Source organism: Salvelinus sp. IW2-2015, linkage group LG14 (genome assembly GCF_002910315.2).
Source record: "Salvelinus sp. IW2-2015 linkage group LG14, ASM291031v2, whole genome shotgun sequence".
NCBI classification, from domain to species: Eukaryota; Metazoa; Chordata; class Actinopteri; order Salmoniformes; family Salmonidae; genus Salvelinus; species Salvelinus sp. IW2-2015.
This window is the reverse complement of record NC_036854.1, coordinates 53,023,538-53,042,438: the sequence shown is the minus strand read 5'-3', so window position 1 is coordinate 53,042,438 and position 18,901 is coordinate 53,023,538. Positions and strand designations below refer to the sequence as shown.

The 18,901-nt window shown below is 42.6% G+C and overlaps 1 protein-coding gene across 2 annotated transcripts in view; it reads left to right on the top strand.

Moving 5' to 3' along the window:
* The first annotated feature begins 2,068 nt into the window (after positions 1-2,068).
* Positions 2,069-18,901, top strand: part of LOC111973377 (transmembrane protein 108) — a 297,121-nt gene continuing 280,288 nt past the window's right edge. For both annotated transcript variants that reach the window (XR_011480957.1, XM_024000721.2), the window contains exon 1: positions 2,069-2,395. The gene's annotated coding sequence lies outside the window, so the exon portion shown is untranslated. The remainder of the gene's footprint in view (positions 2,396-18,901) is intronic.

The window sequence follows — 18,901 nt, the reverse complement described above, 5'->3', positions numbered from 1 at the left end:
GTTCGTGTCGTTGTGATTGATTGGTGCTTTCGTCGGAGACAAATGTTCTCAAGCGCTCAACACAGAGATGCACTGTCAATTTATGTCCTGTGGAGGGCACTCTACATTCGGCTTGAATACCCAGCATAGTACCTGGAGTGAGTGTATTGTCCTTTCACAGCATCGCATGCTGTTCCATTCAGCTTTGCACCTCTGAGTTTACTGATGGAAAAAGCAGTAACATTCCTACTTTTTTTTCTTCTCCCTTTTCTCATTGACAAGGTGAGTCATTTCTGAGATCAATTCTACCTACAGTGATAATTGCATTGGTTCAGGGTGTGTCACACCAGTGTCTCTTTGACCCATGCTGTCACACATCAGTTATCACTGTCATTAGGACACAATCACTGCTGGCACCAGCCTCGTTACTCATGGCATCCACTTACCACCTTACTGCTGCCATTGCCTCTCTAAGCTATCATTGTTCATTTTAACATGATAGAACATTGGTCTCACGCATACTAGATTCCAAATATATCTCAATGTGTATACACAAAACAAGCTGACAAAGGTTACCCAAGGCAGAGGTCTACTTACTGGGATGGAGAACAAAGAAAACCAATGGCAAAATGAGACATCCCCAAATCAGAACCTACTACATGTGTTAGACTACTTATCCAAGCAATTGTACTGCTCTAGCAACAGCTGTGTCTCTCCCTTTCTGTAAACATCAGAATATTTTTTTTTTCACAATGGGAAGCCCAATTATATTCCTCTGTCCCAGGTCTGTTTCTGGAGGCACAGATAAGGGCTCTCTCCCCCTCCTCAACCTCACTGTCCGCGGGTGATCCCAAATAACACCCTATTCCCTACATAGTGCACTACTTTTGACCAGATCATACTAAAAGACCGATGCTACTGGGGCTGAGGAACCTAATGAGAAAGTCAGACCAGGGGAGAGCACAACATTCCCACAACAATACCATGTTGCCTTGGTGGTGATGGGAGCCTGAGGCAGTGGAAATGTGTACTGCCCATCTCCTTTCCCAATAAACATTGCAAAAAGAGAAGCCTCCATTCATAGTGAATTGAATTAATCCAAATATTGGTAGAGAGAGAGTTGAATGGCCTATGATAAAACCTTCCAAAGTGGGGTGTCTGCATAAAGGATCAAGAATAATGTAATTAAATTGAGTCAATTTGGATGTTTTCTGTCAACACTTGTATTTAATGGGGTAGCCTAATCTTTGTAATCTATTAGAGCAGGGGTGGGCAAACTTTTGTTTCGTGGGCCACATCGGGATTTTGAAATTCAAAAGGGCCGCATTTTTTGCGGGGCCTCGGCACAGCATCGCAGTGCTTGAGGTGTCACTACAGACCCGGGTTCGATCCCAGGCTGTGTCACCCATGAGGCGGCGCACAATTGGCCCAGCGTCGTCCTGGTTAGGAGAGGGTTTGGCAGGCCGAGATGTCCTTGTCCCAACGCGCTCTAGCGCATGCACGCTGACACGGTCGCCAGGTGTACGGTGTTTCATCCGACACATTGGTGCGGCTGGCTTCCGGGTTAAGCGGGAAGCGGCTTGGCTGGGTCGTGTTTCGGAGGATGCACGGCTCTCGACCTTCGCCTCTCCCGAGTCCGTACCGGAGTTGCAGCGATGGGACAGGACTGTAACTAACAATTGGATACCACGAAATTGGGGAGAAAAAAGGGGTACCAAAAAAAACACTTTTTAATGTCTCGCGGGCGGGATTGAAGTGCATAGCGGGCCAGATACGGGTGTTAGAGGGTCTTGTTTCATTTGTCAATATGACCTTTGTAAGCTTGTTAGTGCTCCCCTGTCACTGGCCTCCAGGCAGCCTGCACTTCTTTTCTTAACGGAAGAATGAATGCTCTGAATACAATGAAACAGCCCCTAATCTGAGTAAGGACAACAACAAAAAAAGATGTGCCTGCTGTTGCAACAATATGTCCTCATTAAAATTCCACCGCCATACTCCCGCCACGAAAACCCAAGTCCTTTCGTGCTTGGGTGGCACAGAGTCTCTGCCCGCCTCTCATGAATATCTTGTGGACCGCGCGGTAGCTTAATCACATATGATGCTCGTACTGCTAGCCAAGCCTGTTGCCGCCACCGTGTTGTTATCCATCTACGGTTGTCAGTGGTCCCAGGATTTGAGGGGATGCGCCCCCGCCGTCCTCCTATTGTGTTTCGCTTGAACAAACTGTATGGCTCCCCAGGGCAGCAGTGTTGAGCACGGTCGGATTGAACATGTAGTTCATGTGACATTCTGGTTCGGAACTGGCAATATGTGCGTGCGGCTTGCGTGACTGGAGTGGTGAGACAGCGGCTTTTTTGGATTCAGTTGACTGGGATACGCGGAGTACTCGGAAGTACCGACGCACCTTGTGTAATAGGTAAGCAAACTAATTTGTGTGGCACCTAGGCTCTGTGTACTCATATTGTAGCATCTTTCGTGAGTCGATACCGATTTAAAATTGCCTATGCATCACTGGGTCACTAACATTGCGTTTAGATGTAGCTACTCTGGCGTTTGTCACAGTCTTACTACCACCGTACAGTTTATTTCCGCGCGCGCCGTGTGTGCGATTGTCTGCGAGCCTTGAAGGTTCACATGTCCCTCTTTTAATTCATAATGTTATCAGTAGGGCAAATCTAATCAATGAATAACCCATTCCTCAGCTATTGATTACAGTTCACTGATGTGAGAGACCGGGGAATAACATGAGACACGGTTTTTTAAAAACAGTGTCGACAACCTAGGTCATGTTTACTGAACCCTGAAACATATTCATCGCTAACAATGAACACTTCATCAAACAGAGACTGTTTTACCACATGACCGCTATTTTCCATGTCAAAATACATACATTGTTGTAGTTGACTGGTTATAGAATGTGTTATTGATGAGAACTATTGTGTATGTGAAACTGACACACTGAACAAAGATGGGACGGGGAAACGATTGAAACCAACCAAAGAGACAGCGAAGTTTTGCGTCCATTAAAGTATATATTTTTTCTCTTTTGAGACCCGCAGGAACAGAGGGCATAATTAGGGTCACTCTATTAAAAAGTGCGACCGTCTCGTTCTCCCTCACACTGAAGACCTTCTTTTCAACTGGAAGCTTTGTTTCCTCAGCTACATTGAGGTAGTGTTGAACATACAGAATAACACGAAATGCTCTGAGACCAGGTTGAGTAAGTGTGTAGGCCTAAATGAACCTGCTGGACACCCTTAGCATTGTGATTGGAATGTTGGTCTTCAGTTCTCCACATAACCCCCCACTCTCTTTGTTCTGGGGACAATCATCCACTGCTGTGTGTACAATGGTGGGGGAGGGGCGGAGTCAATAAGGGGCATAGCTGACAGCTTCCTTGGGGTCTATTGACATGATGTATGTAAAGCTCAGAGACTGGTTAGTGAAACATAGGAAACACTAAGAATGAGATGTGGAGACCATTCACATCCATGGGACCAAGTAAACAAAATAACACGCATGATGGCAGTTTCTTTCGAATCTAGCATAGATTGTCACCCATAACGAGTTTGCCACACATCTGAACTCAATTTTTTTTGTATTTGTCACGTTTCATAGACAACAGGTGTAGACTAACAGTGAAATTCTTACTTACAGGTACCCTTTCCAACAATGCACAGTTAAAGATAAGATATAAAAAATAGAGATAGTAACACGAGGAATAAATACACAGTGAATAACAAGTACAAATAACATGGCTATATATAGGGAGTATCAGTACTGAGTCGATGTGCAGGGGTACGAGGTAATTGAAGTAGCTATGTTCTGTACATATAGGTAGGGGTAAAGTGACTAGGCAACAGGATAGATAATAGAGAGTAGCAGAAGCGTATGTCGTGAGTGTATGGCGTCTATGCATGCGTGTGGGTGGGTATTTGTATTTATTATGGATCCCCATTAGCTGCTGCCAAAGCAGCTACTCTTCCTGGGGTCCAGCAAAATTAAGGCAGTTTCTACAATTTTAAAACATTACAATACATTCACAGATTTCACAACACACTGTGTGCCCTCAGGCCCCTACCACTACCACATATCTACAGTACTAAATCCATGTGTATGTATAGTGCGTATGTTGTGTGTGTGTGTATGCATGTGTCTGTGCCAATGTTTGTGTTACTTCAGTCCCCGCTGTTCCATAAGGTGTTTTTTATGTTTAAAAAAAATCAAATTTTACTTCTGCGTCAGTTACTTGATGTAGTCATGGCTCTATGTAGTACTGTGTGCCTCCCATAGTCTGTTCTGGACTTGGGGACTGTGAAGAGACCTCTTGTGGCATGTYTTGTGGGGTWTGCATGGGTGTCCGAGCTGTGTGCCAGTAGTTTGGACAGACAGCTTGGTGCATTCAACATGTCAATACCTCTCATAAATAAAAGTAGTTATGAAGTCAATCTCTCCTCCACTTTCAGCCAGTAGAGCTTGACATGCATATTATTAATATTAGCTCTCTGTGTACATGTTCTGTTCTGTGCCAATTGCAATTTTCCTAAGTCCTTTTTTGTGGCACCTGACCACACGACTGAACAGTAGTCAAGGTGTGACAAAACTGGGGCCTGTAGGACCTACCTTGTTGATAGTGTTGATAAGAAGGCAGAGCATCGCTTTAATATAAACAGACTTCTCCCCATCTTAGCTACTACTGCATCAATATGTTTTGACCATGACAGTTCAATTTAGTGTTACTCCAAGCAGTTTAGTCATCTCAACTTGCTCAAGTTCCACATTATTTATAACAAGATTTAGTTGAGGTTAGGGTTTAGTGAGTCTTTTGTTCCAAATACAATGCTTTTAGTTTTAGAAATATTTAGGGCTAACTTATTCCCTGCCACTCACTCTGAAACTAACTGCAGCTTTTTGTTGAGTGTTGCAGTCATTTCAGTCGCTGTAGTGGCTGACATGTATAGTGTTGAGTCATCCGCATACATAGAATCTCTGGCTGTACTCAAAGTCAGTGGCATGTCGTTAGTAAAAATTGAAAAAAGCAAGGGGCCATAACAGCTACCCTGGGGAATTCCTGATTCTAACTGGATTGTATTTGATAGGCTTCCATTAAAGAACACCCTCTGTGTTYTGTTAGACAAGTAACTCTTTATCCACATTATAGCAGGGGGTGTAAAGCTATAACACATACGTTTTTCCAGCAGCAGACTATGATCGATAATGTCAAAAGCTGCACTGAAGTCTAACAAGACAGCCCCCGGAATCATTTTATCATCAAGTGCTGTGSTTGTTGAGGGTCCTTCCCTATAAGCATGCTGAAATTCTGTTGTCAATTTGTTTACTGTAAAATAGCATTGTATCTGGTCAAACACAATTTTCGCCAGAAGTTTACTAAGGGTTGGTAACAGGCTGATTGGTCGGCTGTTTGAGCCAGTAAAGGGGGCTTTACTATTCTTGGGTAGCGGAATGACTTTAGCTTCCCTCCRGGCCTGAGGGCACACACTTTCTAGTAGGCTTAAATTGAAGATGTGGCAATATCGTCTGCTATTATCCTCAGTAAATTTCCATCCAGATTGTCAGACCCTGGTCTGTCATTTACAACATAACATCTTGTCATTGTTGATAGACAACAATAATTTTCACCTCTTCCACACTGATTTTACGGAATTCAAAAGTACAATTCTTGTCTTTCATAATTTGGTCCGATATACATGGATGTGTAGTGTCAGCATTTGTTGCTGGCATGTCATCCCTAAGTTTGCTTATCTTGCCAATGAAAAAGTCATTAAAGTAGTTTGCAATATCAGTAGGCTTTGTGATGAGTGAGCCATCTGATTCAATAAATGAAGGAGCAGAGTTGGCTTTTGTTCCCACAATTTCATTTAAAGTGCCCCAAAGCTTTTTACTATCATTCTTTATATAATTTAACTTTGTTTCATAGTTTAGTTTATTATTATTTCGTTTAGTCACATGATTTCTTAATTTGCAGTACGTTTACCAATCAGTTGGGCAGCCAGACTTATTTACCATACCTTTTGCCTCATCACTCTCAACCATACAATCTTAATGGGTGTGTGCTTATTAGTAACTGGAATAAGTAGTTTCATAAATGTGTCAAGTGCAGTGTCTGGTTGCTCCTCATCCTCATTACACACCACAGACCAGCAAATATTCTTTACATCATCAACATATGAATCACTACAAAACTTATTGTATGACCTCTTATACACTATGTTAGGCCCAGGCTTTGGAACTTTGGTTTTCCTAGATATGGCTATTATATTGTGATCACTACATCCTATGGATTTGGATACTGCTTTAATGCAAATATCTGCAGCGTTAGTAAAAATGTGATCAATACATGTTGATGATTTAATTAATGTGCTGTTTGTAACTACCCTGGTAGGTTGACTGACAACCTGATCCAGGTTGCAGGCACTGGTCACAGTTTGAAGTTTTTTCCTGAGTGGGCAGCTTGATGATAGCCAGTCAATGTTTAAATCACCCAGAAAATATACTTCTCTGTTGATATCACATACATTATCAAGCATTTCACACATATTATCCAGATACTGACTGTTAGCACTTGGTTTATAGCAGCTTCCCACAAGAATGGTCTTTAGGTGAGGCAGATGAACCTGTAGCCATATTACTTCAACATTATTTAACATTAGATCGTCTCTAAGCTTTACAGGAATATGGTTCTGAATATAGACCGCAACACCGCCCCTATTGCATTTCTGTCTTTTCGGTAGATGTTATAACTAGTGGTCGACCGATTAATCGTCATGGCTAATTAATTAGGGCGATTTCAAGGTTTCATAACAATCGGTAATCGTCCTTTTTAGATGCCGATTACATTGCAATCCACGAGGAAACTGCGTGGCAGGCTGACCACCTGTTACGCGAGTGCAGCGTCAAAAGGACCTTGTGGCTGCAAGGAGCCAAGGTAAGTTGCTAGCTAGCATTAAACGTATCTTATAAAAAACCATCAATCTTCACATAATCATTAGTTAACTACACATGGTTGATGATATTACTAGGTTAACTAGCTTTTGCTGCGGTGCCTGTTAATTTATCATCGAATCACAGCCTACTTCAACTTTGCCAAACGGGTGATGATTTAACAAAAGCGCATTGTGCTTTTTTTGGCAATCTTTGCACAAATSTACTTAACCATGAACATCAATGCCTTTCTTAAAATCAATACACAGAAGTATATTTTTTTTAAACCTGCATATTTAGTTAAAAGTAATTCATGTTAGCAGGCAATATTAACTAGGGAAATTGTGTCACTTCTCTTGCGTTCAGTGCAAGCAGAGACAGGGTATATGCAACAGTTTGGACCGCCTGGCTCGTTGCAAACTGTAAACTAATTTGCCAGAATTTTACATAATTATGACATAACATTTAAAGTTGTGCAATGTAACAGCAATATTTAGACTTAGGGTTGCCACCTGTTCGATAAAATACGGAACGGTTCCGTATTTCACTGAAAGAATAAACGTTTTGTTTTCGAAATGATACTTTCCGGATTTGACCATATTAATGACCAAAGGCTCGTATTTCTGTGTTTATTATATTATAATTAAGTCCATGATTTGATATTTTATAGAGCAGTCTGACTGAGTGTTGGTAGGCAGCAGCAGGCTCGTAAGCATTCATTCAAACTGCACTTTCCTCCGTTTGCCAGCAGCTTTTCGCAATGCTCGAAGCACAGCGCTGTTTATGACTTCAAGCCTATCAACTCCCGAGATTAGGCTGGTAATACTATAGTGCCTATAAGAACATCCAATAGTCAAAGGTCTATGAAATACAAATGGTGTAGAGAGAAATAGTTCTATAATAACTACAACCTAAAACTTCTTAACTGGGAAAATTGAAGAACTGGTAATATTGAACCACCAGCTTTCATATGTTCTCATGTTTTCTGTGCAAGGACCTTAAACGTTAGCTCTTTTACATGGCACGTATTGCACTTTTACGTTCTACACTGTTTTTGCAGTATTTAAACCAAATTGAACATGTTTCATTATTTATTTGAGACTACATTGATTATATTGTATTATATTAAGTTAAAATAAAAAATTTCATTGTTCATTCAGTATTGTTGTAATTGTCATTATTATATAAAAATCGTTCGATTTAATCGGTATCGGCTTTTTTTGGTCCTCCAATTATCGGTATCGGCGTTGAAAAGTCATAATCGGTCAACCTCTAATATAAACCAAAGTGTACACCCCTTGGGGTCCCGAGGACCGAGTTTGGGAAACCCTGCCTAAAATTGTTGACATAAATAAATCAAATCAATAGTCAAATTAACTGATAAACTGACACAGACATGGTGGCATAACAGAAAGATCTGAATGCCGTGAGCTAAGAGGGTGTGAGTAAAAAATCCTAGGCGAGGACATGTTGATCAATAATTACTGTATAAATGAACATGCATAATGTAATCATGTATGTCATAAGTGCATCAAATATGTAAGTTGAAAACGCTGTGTGGGTGTGTACTTTTTTAAACCTTTTTCTCCCCAATTTCGTAATATCCAATTGGTAGTTAGTCTTGTCCCATCTGTACCCGAGTACCCAAGAGTGGGTCCAGATCCAGAATTGTAAATAATGTCACGGGTCTGGGTCAGATCTGATAAGATGGTCTCTGGTATGTGTCATGCTGTATGTCTTTACAGATGTGTTTAACTGAGCCTAATCTTTATGTTGTGTGTGCTGTGTGCCACTCCTGATGCCTTGTGAAAGAGAGCATTAGACCATAAGACTGATTTTGAGAGGACACACCCTTTGAGATAATGACAATTGCCATGTGTATGTCTAAACTGTAGTTCTTCACTGATCCACCTGTACATGAATACCCAAGACTCGATCCGGGACCCGAGTGGGTTTGGATGCAGTGTTCTAAATAATGTCACGGGTCTGGGTCGGATCTGGTCTGGGGTATTGTTATTTTAACTGACTTGTCCGGAAGGGCCAATATACAGATACGAGCCTGACTGCTACAGTAGAGAGAGAAAGAAATGTTGTCATTTATGCTGCTGCTCTTGCGTTTCACAAGAATGGCGTGTGTAGCTTGTTGTCGGCCAATCATAAATCATCAAAGTGGCAATAGGCTACAGTCATTAAGTTAAGAGATACTGTATCTAATCAATGGAAGATGGAATTCAAATGACGGGGTTAAAAGTTCAAGGAGAAGGATAGGCTACAATGACCATCAGGTAGGCTGCTACTTAATATTCTGACTGGAGTTGTTGCTATTTGTAACTGTAAGATGAGAAAGTTCATGCACTGCAGCCTCAATTAGCCTAGCTAGCTAATGTTAGCTTAACTAGGTTCTCCTGGTTTGATGTAGTCAAGACAGGTACTACGCATTCATATTTGATGATAAATAACCTAGCTATGGCAGCTATTAGTCTACGATGGTGTGAGTCAGCGTGGTTGTTTGCTGTCTCTCCCTCCATCATTCCTGCTCCCTGTGTCACTAGCTCACAGTACAGCCCCTCCCCCGCCTGCTAGAGTGGCATCTCTCCCTCTCGTGCTGTATCAGCTCGGGTTAATAAAGTAGCTTAACTTTTTTTTTTTTACTTTTCTGCTGCTTCCCTCACTCGGACCAGACTAGGTGTGGATCTGACCAGGTCTATACAGAATGGGTCTAGTTGTCCTCAGGTCTGTTCGGAACAGGTCTCCTATATTAAAAGATTGCATATCGGGTCTGGGAGGGAAAGCCCCAGGTCCATTTCGGAAACTTTTGGACCTGTGAAGATCTCTAACGGGGGGACCCTCAGGCAACGTACTGACAACTGATGCACAGAAATGTTCTTACAACGTTCTCATGAAACGTGTCTAGAACATTTAATATAGTATATTCTGAGAACATGGCATTCGGAAAGTATTCAGGCCCCTTGACTTTTCCCACATTTTGTTACGTTACAGCCTTATTCTAAAATTGATTAAATAAATCTAATCTGAGCAATCTACACACAATACCCCATAATGACAAAGCCAAAACTGTTTTTTTGACATTTTTGCCAAATGTATTACCAAAAAAAGTATTCAGACCCTTTGCTATGTGACTTGAAATTGAGCTCGGGTGCATCCTGTTTCCATTGATCATCCTTGAGATGTTTCTACAACTTGTTTGGAGTCCACCTGTGGTAAATTCAATTGATTGAACATGATTTGTAAAGGCAAACACCTGTCTATATAAGTTCCCATAGTTGTCAGAGCAAAAACATAGCCATGAGGTCGAAGGAATTGTCCATAGAGCTCCGAGACTGGATTGTGTTGAGGCACAGATCTGGGGAAGGGTACCAAAACATTTCTGCAGCATTGAAGGTCCCCAAGAACACAATGGCCTCCATCATTCTTAAATGGAAGAACATCTCTGGCGATGATCTGAAAATAGCTGTGCAGTAACGCTCCCCCATCCAACCTGACAATGCTTGAGAGGATCTGCAGAGAAGAATGGGAGAAACTCCCCAAATACAGGTGTGCCAAGCTTGTAGCATCATACCCAAGAAGACTCTAGGCTGTAAGACCCTAGGCTGTAATCGCTGCCAAAGGTGCTTCAACAAAGTACTGAGTAAAGGGTCTGAATACTTATGTAAATGTGATGTTTCTGTTAATTTTTTAAAAATAAATTAGCAAGAATTTCAAAAAACTTGTTTTTGCTTTGTCATTATGGGGTATTGTGTGTAGATTGATAAGGGGGAAAAACTATTTAATCAATTTGAATAAGGCTATAACCGAACAAAATGTGGAAAAGGTCAAGGGGTCTGAATCATTTCCGAATGCACTGTATATGTTTGGCTCGGAGGACAAACCCTTTGCCAGGGTCACTTGGGGTAAATTAGAAGATAGCGGAGAATGAAAGCACTGAGATTTTACAGTGCTCGCAGGTATAGCCTATATGTCCTGAGCCAAAAAGCTCTTCAGTAGAGACCGAAAAGGATGAGAGAGATGAAGGTCTTCAGAAGGCTGTTTATAAAACCCAGTGTCTTCTGTTTAAATAGTAAGAATTATTAACTGTTCTCATGTTTCTCCTCTAATTGTACGACTGTAGCTGACATTTCACTTTAATCACTGAATTAGCCACCTCTGCAAGTATGTCTGTTCAAATAGGAGACTTTTGGCGCTTTCCTTTGTCAATTAGAGTACTTTACATGGTTCTCTCTCCCTCTCCTCTCTGCTTGAAAGAAATCCCAGCTCCCTGGGGGCCGGAGTAGAGCTGTCTGGTAATCTGAGGCGGCATTAATATTGAATAAGACGGAGAGAGGCGTCAGCCCCACAAATTAATTTCCATATACAGAGCTGCTGACGATAATGAATAAAGCTTCAACATGCATCTGTACGAGCCGTATCACCATGGAGACAGTGGATTCAAGGGATTTTGGGAAGACACTGAAGTGGACACAGCTTTGAAACAACAGGAGGGGCAGGTAGATAATAAACACAGTAACACACCAAACAAACTCCCAGTCAGACAAACACAGCTACTCCCAGTAACACAAATTACACCGTAATTCATTGGTAGAATGTTTGGCAGAGAAGAACTGGGCAGCCATTGGCTCTGTCTACTGAGTGTACTGGGAAATGGCTGCTTAGTAAACTGTCCTTCACTGTGTCTGCTTGCCTGGCAGCTGGCTTTGATGTTCTGGCTAAGGGGGGTTGTTAACAACACATGAGTTATGGATACGATTCTGGACTGGGTTCCATCACCCGTTCTGTGTTCTCTCCCAGATTGCCTAGCTAAGTGTTCAAATTCTAGGGTAGATAGACTCTGTTCTGGATGACAGCCCTGAGCCAAATGAAATTGCMCTACAGTAGCTGCTGCCTGCCTGCTGGACAGTCCCTCTTCTTTAGCCGTCTCCTTGAGCCAGAGGGAGAAGAGATGACTTGATGTTTCAGGTTCATCTGAAGGTGCTGTGAAAAAGTATTTGCCCCCTTTCAAATGTTCTCTGCTTTTGCATATTTTTTTATACAGAATGTTATCAGATCTTCAACCAACCTAATATTAGATAAAGGGAACCTGAGTGAACAAATAACACAATAATTACATACTAATTTCATTTATTTCATAACAAAGTTATGCAACACCCAATTCCTCTGTGTGAAAAAGTAATTGCCACCTTACACTCAATAACTGGTTGTGCCACCTTTAGCTGCAATGACTGCAACCAAACGCTTCCTGTAGTTGTTGATCAGTCTCTCACATCGCTGTGGAGGAATTTTGGCCCACTCTTGCATGCAGCACTGCTATAACTCAGCGACATTTGTGGATTTTCAACCATGGACTGCTCGTTTCAAGTCCTGCCACAACATCTCAATAGGGATTAGGTTTGGACTTTGATTAGGCCATTCCAAAACTTCAAATGTGTTGCTTTTTTTAGCCATTTTCATGTAGACTTAAGTGTGTGTTTTAGATCATTGTCTTCCTGCATGACCCATCTGCGCTTCAGCTTCAGCTCACAGACGGATGGCCTGACATTCTCCTGTAGAATTCTCTGATACAGAGCAGAATTCATGGTTCCTTCTATTAAGGCAAGTCAAATCAAATCAAATCAAATGTTATTTGTCACATACACATGGTTAGCAGATGTTAATGCGAGTGTAGGCGAAATGCTGTGCTTCTAGTTCGCAATGATGTAATAACCACAAGTAATCTAAGCACTAACATTCCACACTACTACCTTAACACACAAGTGTAAAGGGAATAAAGAATATGTACATAGACTATATGAAGTGAGGTGGTATGGTACAGAACAGCAATAGGCCAAGATGCAGGTAGATGAGTATATGTGTGTACAGTCTAGTACATGAGGTGATGAGTATGTAGGGTGTGCTATAGACCATAGAGTGGCATAAGTTTATAAGTGCTAGTGAAACATGTATATACATAAAATGGCAAGATGCAGTTGGATGATTAAGCAGTATAGTACAATTACAATATGAGGTGAGTATGTAGGGTTGTAAACATATATATAATGGATATGTTTAAAAATAGTGGGCTAGTGAACATTTTGACACTAATTTCCATCAATTCCATTATTAAGTGGCTGGAGTTGAGTCAGTATGTTGGCAGCGGCCATAAATGTTAGTGGTGGTATTTAACAGTTCTGATGGCCTTGAGATAGAAGCTGTTTTTTCAGTCTCTCGTCCTTGCTTTGATGCACCTGTACTGACCTCGTCCCTATCTGGATGAACAGGGGTGAACGAGCAGTTGCTGGGTGGTTGTTGTCCCTTGATGTATATCTTGAATGGCCTTCCTTGTGACACGGGCTCGGGGTTTAGGTGTCCGCGAGGGCAGGGTAGTCTTGCTCACTTTGGCGGTGATGCTTCTGCTGACTTCACTACCCTGGAGAGCCTTACGGTGTGGTCGGAGCAGGTTGCCGTACACCGGCCGGTGATACACAGCCGACAGGATTGCGTGTTGATGCATCTGATTGTGCGATCTGTAGAAATTGTGAGAGCTTTTGGTGAAAGCTGAATTTCTTCAGCCTCCTGAGGTTGAAGAGGGCTGCTGCACCTTCTTACAAGCTGTCTGTGTGTCAATTCAGTTTGTCCGTGATGTGTACACGAGGAACTTAAAACTTTCCACCTTCTCACTACTGCCCGTCGACATGTGGATAGGGGGGTGCTCCCTCTGCTATTTCCTGAAAGTCTACAATCATCTCCTTTGTTTTGTTGACGTTGAGATGTGAGAGTTTTTTCCTGACAGCCACATCTCCGAGGGGCCTCCCTCCTCCCTGTAGGCGTTCGTCGTTGTTGGTAATCAAGCTACCACTGTAGTGTCGTCGCGCAAACTTGATGATTGAGTTGGAGGCGTGCAATTGGCCACGCCTTTGTGCTGCTCACGTGAATCAGGAGTACATGTGAGAAAGGGTCTACTAGACACGTCCGACTGTGGGGACCCAGTGGTTGAGGAGGTTAAGAAGGATGGCAGACGGGGATGGGGAGAGATTGGTTTGTGATTGAGCGAGTGAGGTGTGCTTTAAACAAAGTTATACCTCGACCTTCGGGGTGGTTGATGGCTCCGTTCGAAGTAGAGAGTCAGCGAAATCAGTTGGCACATATGGCAGGGGGATGAGACCTCATCGTGGATAGGTCGGTGGGTCTACTAGTATGATGACGAGGTTTTGTGATGAGTATAGATAAGTAGACTGAGTCCAAGTGTGTATATTGAGGCTCGTAGTCGATGAAAGCAATTCCACATAGGTAATTACAGCCTTGTCAGAGATGGTTTTAGTGGGGCAGTGTAGCGGTGTGGGTTGCGAAATATGCGATCGAGCTGTGGACCTATCGTCTCTGGCAGAGTCAAGAACAAAACACGGACAGAGTAAATAGGAAGTGGGACAAAAGAGAGACGAGGGTGTCAAGGTTAAGGTTTCGTTGAGAGGTGAACTAATAGGAAGATTAGTTACCTCTCACTACACAAAAAATAAGCAACTTTACTCTTATTTGGATGGATGGGCAGTGCACGCTACGTGGAGCCGTGTGTCATTGTTAGACTCAGATATACAATAAAGCTTCGTTGGGAACAGGAACAATGGTGGCCCTCTTGAAGCATGTGGGAACAGCACACTGGGATAACGATTGATTTAATATGTCCTTAAACACACCAGCCAGCTGGTCTGCGCATGCTCTGAGGACGCGGCTGGGAATGCCGTCTGGGCCTGCAGCCTTGCGAGGGTTAACACGTTTAAATGTTTTACTCACCTCGGCTGCAGTGAAGGAGAGCCCGCAGGTTTTGGTAGCGGGCTGTGTCAGTGGCACTGTATTGTCCTCAAAGCGAGCAAAAAAGTTATTTAGTCTGTCTGGGAGCAAGACATCCTGGTCCGCGACGGCGCTGGTTTTCTTTTTGTAATCCGTGATTGACTGTAGACCCTGCCACATACCTCTTCTGTCTGAGCTGTTGAATTGCTACTCTACTTTGTCTCTATACTGGGACTTAGCTTGTTTGATTGCCTTGCGGAGGGAATAGCTACACTGTTTGTATTCGATCATGTTTCCGGTCACCTTGCCCTGGTTAAAAGCAGTGGTTCGCGCTTTCAGTTTCACGCGAATGCTGCCATCAATGCACGGTTTCTGGTTTGGGAATGTTTTAATCGTTGCTGTGGGTACGACATCGTCAATGCACTTTCTAATGAACTCGCTCACCGAATCAGCTTATTCGTCAATGTTGTTGTTGGACGCAATGCGGAACATATCCCAATCCACGTGATCGAAGCAGTCTTGAAGCGTGGAATCAGATTGGTCGGACCAGCGTTGAACAGACCTGAGCGCGGGAGCTTGCTGTTTTAGTTTCTGTTTGTAGGCTGGAAGCAACAGGTCCTGAGGCAGTAAATCGTCCAAGTCCTGAGGCAGCAAATCATCCCCAAACCATCACACTATCACCACAATGCTTGACTTTTGGTATAAGGTCCTTACTGTGGAATGCAGTATTTGGTTCTCAACAGGCATAATGGGACCCATGTAGTCCAAAAAGTTAGTGTACTTTTGACTCATCTGTCCATAGAACATTCTTCCAAGAGTCTCGATGATCATCCAGGTGCTTCCAGAGGCTTTTTTGGCAAACTTGAGTCAAATTTTTGGACGAGATGGGTCCCATTTTATGTTTGGTGAAAACCAAACACTGCATTCCACAGTAAGAACCTCATACCAACGGTCAAGCTTGGTGGTTATAGTGTGATGGTTTGGGGTGTGACATAACAAAATGTGGAAAAAGTCAATGGCTCTGAATACTTTCCGAAGACACTGTAAATGTACTGTACTCATACTCACAGAGAATAAATCAATGTATCTGAGGCATGTCTGATTTATACTGCACTGCAATGAACTGCAGTGATTGTACTGGCACAAAGAGACCAGCTAACAATTCTAGCGAGAGAGAACATTTTTGTAATGTTCCCCTGATGTTTGTGTATCCAGTTTTCCATTAGTTATGGGAACATTCTATGTATGTTAGCAAAAGCCTCCTGAGAACCTATTTAGCATGTTCTGTTAGAGTTAGGAGAGCATTCCCTTAATGTCAGACAGAACATACCCAGAACGTGGTTAACGTGTTCTCAGAATTTTCAATATTAATGTTCTAGATAAGCTTGGCAAACTCCCCAAATACAGGTTTGCCAAGCTTGTAGCGTCATAACAAAGAAGACTCGMTGCCAAAGGTGCTTCAACAAAGTACTAATTTAAAGGTCTGGAAACTTATGTAAATGTGATATATATATAGAGAGAGAGAGATTTTTTTATATATATAAATTAGCAGAAATGTCTAAACCTGTTTTTGCATTGTTATTATGGGGTATTATGTGTAGATGTTTTTTTTTCCCATCATCAATTTTAGTCTGTAACCTAACAAAGTGGGAAAAGTCAAGGGGTCTGAATACTTTCCGAAGGCACTGTGTGTGTGCTTGTGTGGTATAGGCTGAGTGTGTACAGTATACACACACACACACAATTGCGTGGGTATTATGTGTAGATGTTTTTTTTTCCCATCATCAATTTTAGTCTGTAACCTAACAAAGTGGGAAAAGTCAAGGGGTCTGAATACTTTCCGAAGGCACTGTGTGTGTGCTTGTGTGGTATAGGCTGAGTGTGTACAGTATACACACACACACACAATTGCGTGTAGGGCAGTGTGCAGTGTGGTTGCGATTGCGTCGTCTGTGGACCTGTTGGGTCGGTAAGAGCAAATTGGAGTGGGTCTAGGTGGTCAGGTAGAGGTGGAGGTGATATGGTCCTTGACTAGTCCTTCAAAACGCCATTTTTCAATGGTGACGGAAGTGAGTGCTACGGGGCGGTAGTCGTTTAGCTCAGTTACCTTAGCTTTCTGGGAACAGGAACAATGGTGGCCCTCTTGAAGCATGTGGGACAGCACACTGGGATAACGATTGATTTAATATGTCCTTAAACACACCAGCCAGCTGCGTCTGCGCATGCTCTGAGGGACGCGGCTGGGAATGCCGTCTGGGCCTGCAGCCTTGCGAGGGTTAACACGTTTAAATGTTTTACTCACCTCGCTGCAGTGAAGGAGAGCCCGCAGGTTTTGTAGCGGGCTGTGTCAGTGGCACTGTATTGTCCTCAAAGCGAGCAAAAAAGTTATTTAGTCTGTCTGGGAGCAAGACATCCTGGTCCGCGACGGCGCTGTTTTCTTTTTGTAATCGTGATTGCTGTAGACCCTGCCACATACCTCTTCTGTCTGAGCTGTTGAATTGCTACTCTACTTTGTCTCTATACTGGGACTTAGCTTGTTTGATTGCCTTGCGGAGGGAATAGCTACACGTGTTTGTATTCGATCATGTTTCGGTCACCTTGCCCTGGTTAAGCAAGTGGTTCGCGCTTTCAGTTTCACGCGAATGCTGCCATCAATGCACGGTTTCTGGTTTGGGAATGTGTTTAATCGTGCTGTGGGTACGACATCGTCATGCACTTTCTAATGAAACTCGCTCACCGAAATCAGCTTATTCGTCAATGGTGTTGGTTGGACGCAATGCGGAACATATCCCAATCCACGTGATCGAGCAGTCTTGAAGCGTGGAATCAGATTGTGCGACCAGCGTTGAACGACCTGAGCGCGGGAGGCTTGGCTGTTTTAGTTTCTGTTTGTAGGCTGGAAGCAACAGGTCCTGAGGCAGTAAATCGTCCAAGTCCTGAGCAGCAAATCATTCCCCAAAAACCATCACACTATCACCACAATGCTTGACTTTTGTATAAGGTCCTTACTGTGGAATGCAGTATTTGGTTCTCAACAAGCATAATGGGACCCATGTAGTCCAAAAAGTAGTGTACTTTTGACTCATCTGTCCATAGAACATTCTTCCAAGAGTCTCGATGATCATCCAGGTGCTTCCAGAGGCTTTTTTGGCAAACTTGAGTCAAATTTTTGGACGAGATGGGTCCCATTTTATGTTTGGTGAAAACCAAACACTGCATTCCACAGTAAGAACCTCATACCAACGGTCAAGCTTGGTGGTATAGTGTGATGGTTTGGGGTGTGACATAACAAAATGTGGGAAAAAGTCAATGGCTCTGAATACTTTCCGAAGACACTGTAAATGTACTGTACTCATACTCACAGGAGAATAAATCAATGTATCTGAGGCATGTCTGATTTATACTGCACTGCAATGAACTGCAGTGATTGTACTGGCCACAAAGAGACCAGCTAACAATTCTAGCGAGAGAGAACATTTTTGTAATGTTCCCCTGATGTTTGTGTATCCAGTTTTCCATTAGTTATGGGAACATTCTATGTATGTTAGCAAAAGCCTCCTGAGAACCTATTTAGCATGTTCTGTTAGAGTTAGGAGAGCATTCCCTTAATGTCAGACAGAACATACCCAGAACGTGGTTAACGTGTTTCTCAGAATATTCAATATTAATGTTCTAGATAAGCTTGGCAAAACTCCCCAAATACAGGTTTGCCAAGCTTGTAGCGTCATAAACAAAGAAGACTCGTGCCAAAGGTGCTTCAACAAAGTACTAATTTAAAGGTCTGGAAACTTATGTAAATGTGATATATATATGAGAGAGAGAGATTTTTTATATATATAAATTAGCAGAAATGTCTAAACCTGTTTTTGCATTGTTATTATGGGGTATTATGTGTAGATGTTTTTTTTTCCCATCATCAATTTTAGTCTGTAACCTAACAAAGTGGGAAAAGTCAAGGGGTCTGAATACTTTCCGAAGGCACTGTGTGTGTGCTTGTGTGGTATAGGCTGAGTGTGTTACAGTATACACACCACACACACAATTGCGTTGCGTGTGTGTGTGGTGTGTGGTGTGTGTGTGTGTGTGTTGTGTGTGTTGTGTGTGTGTGTGTGTGTGTGTGTGTGGTGTGTGTGTGTGTGTGTGTGTGTGTGTTGTGTGTGTGTGTGTGATGACTACTTTTAAACTAAAGTATTAGTATTAC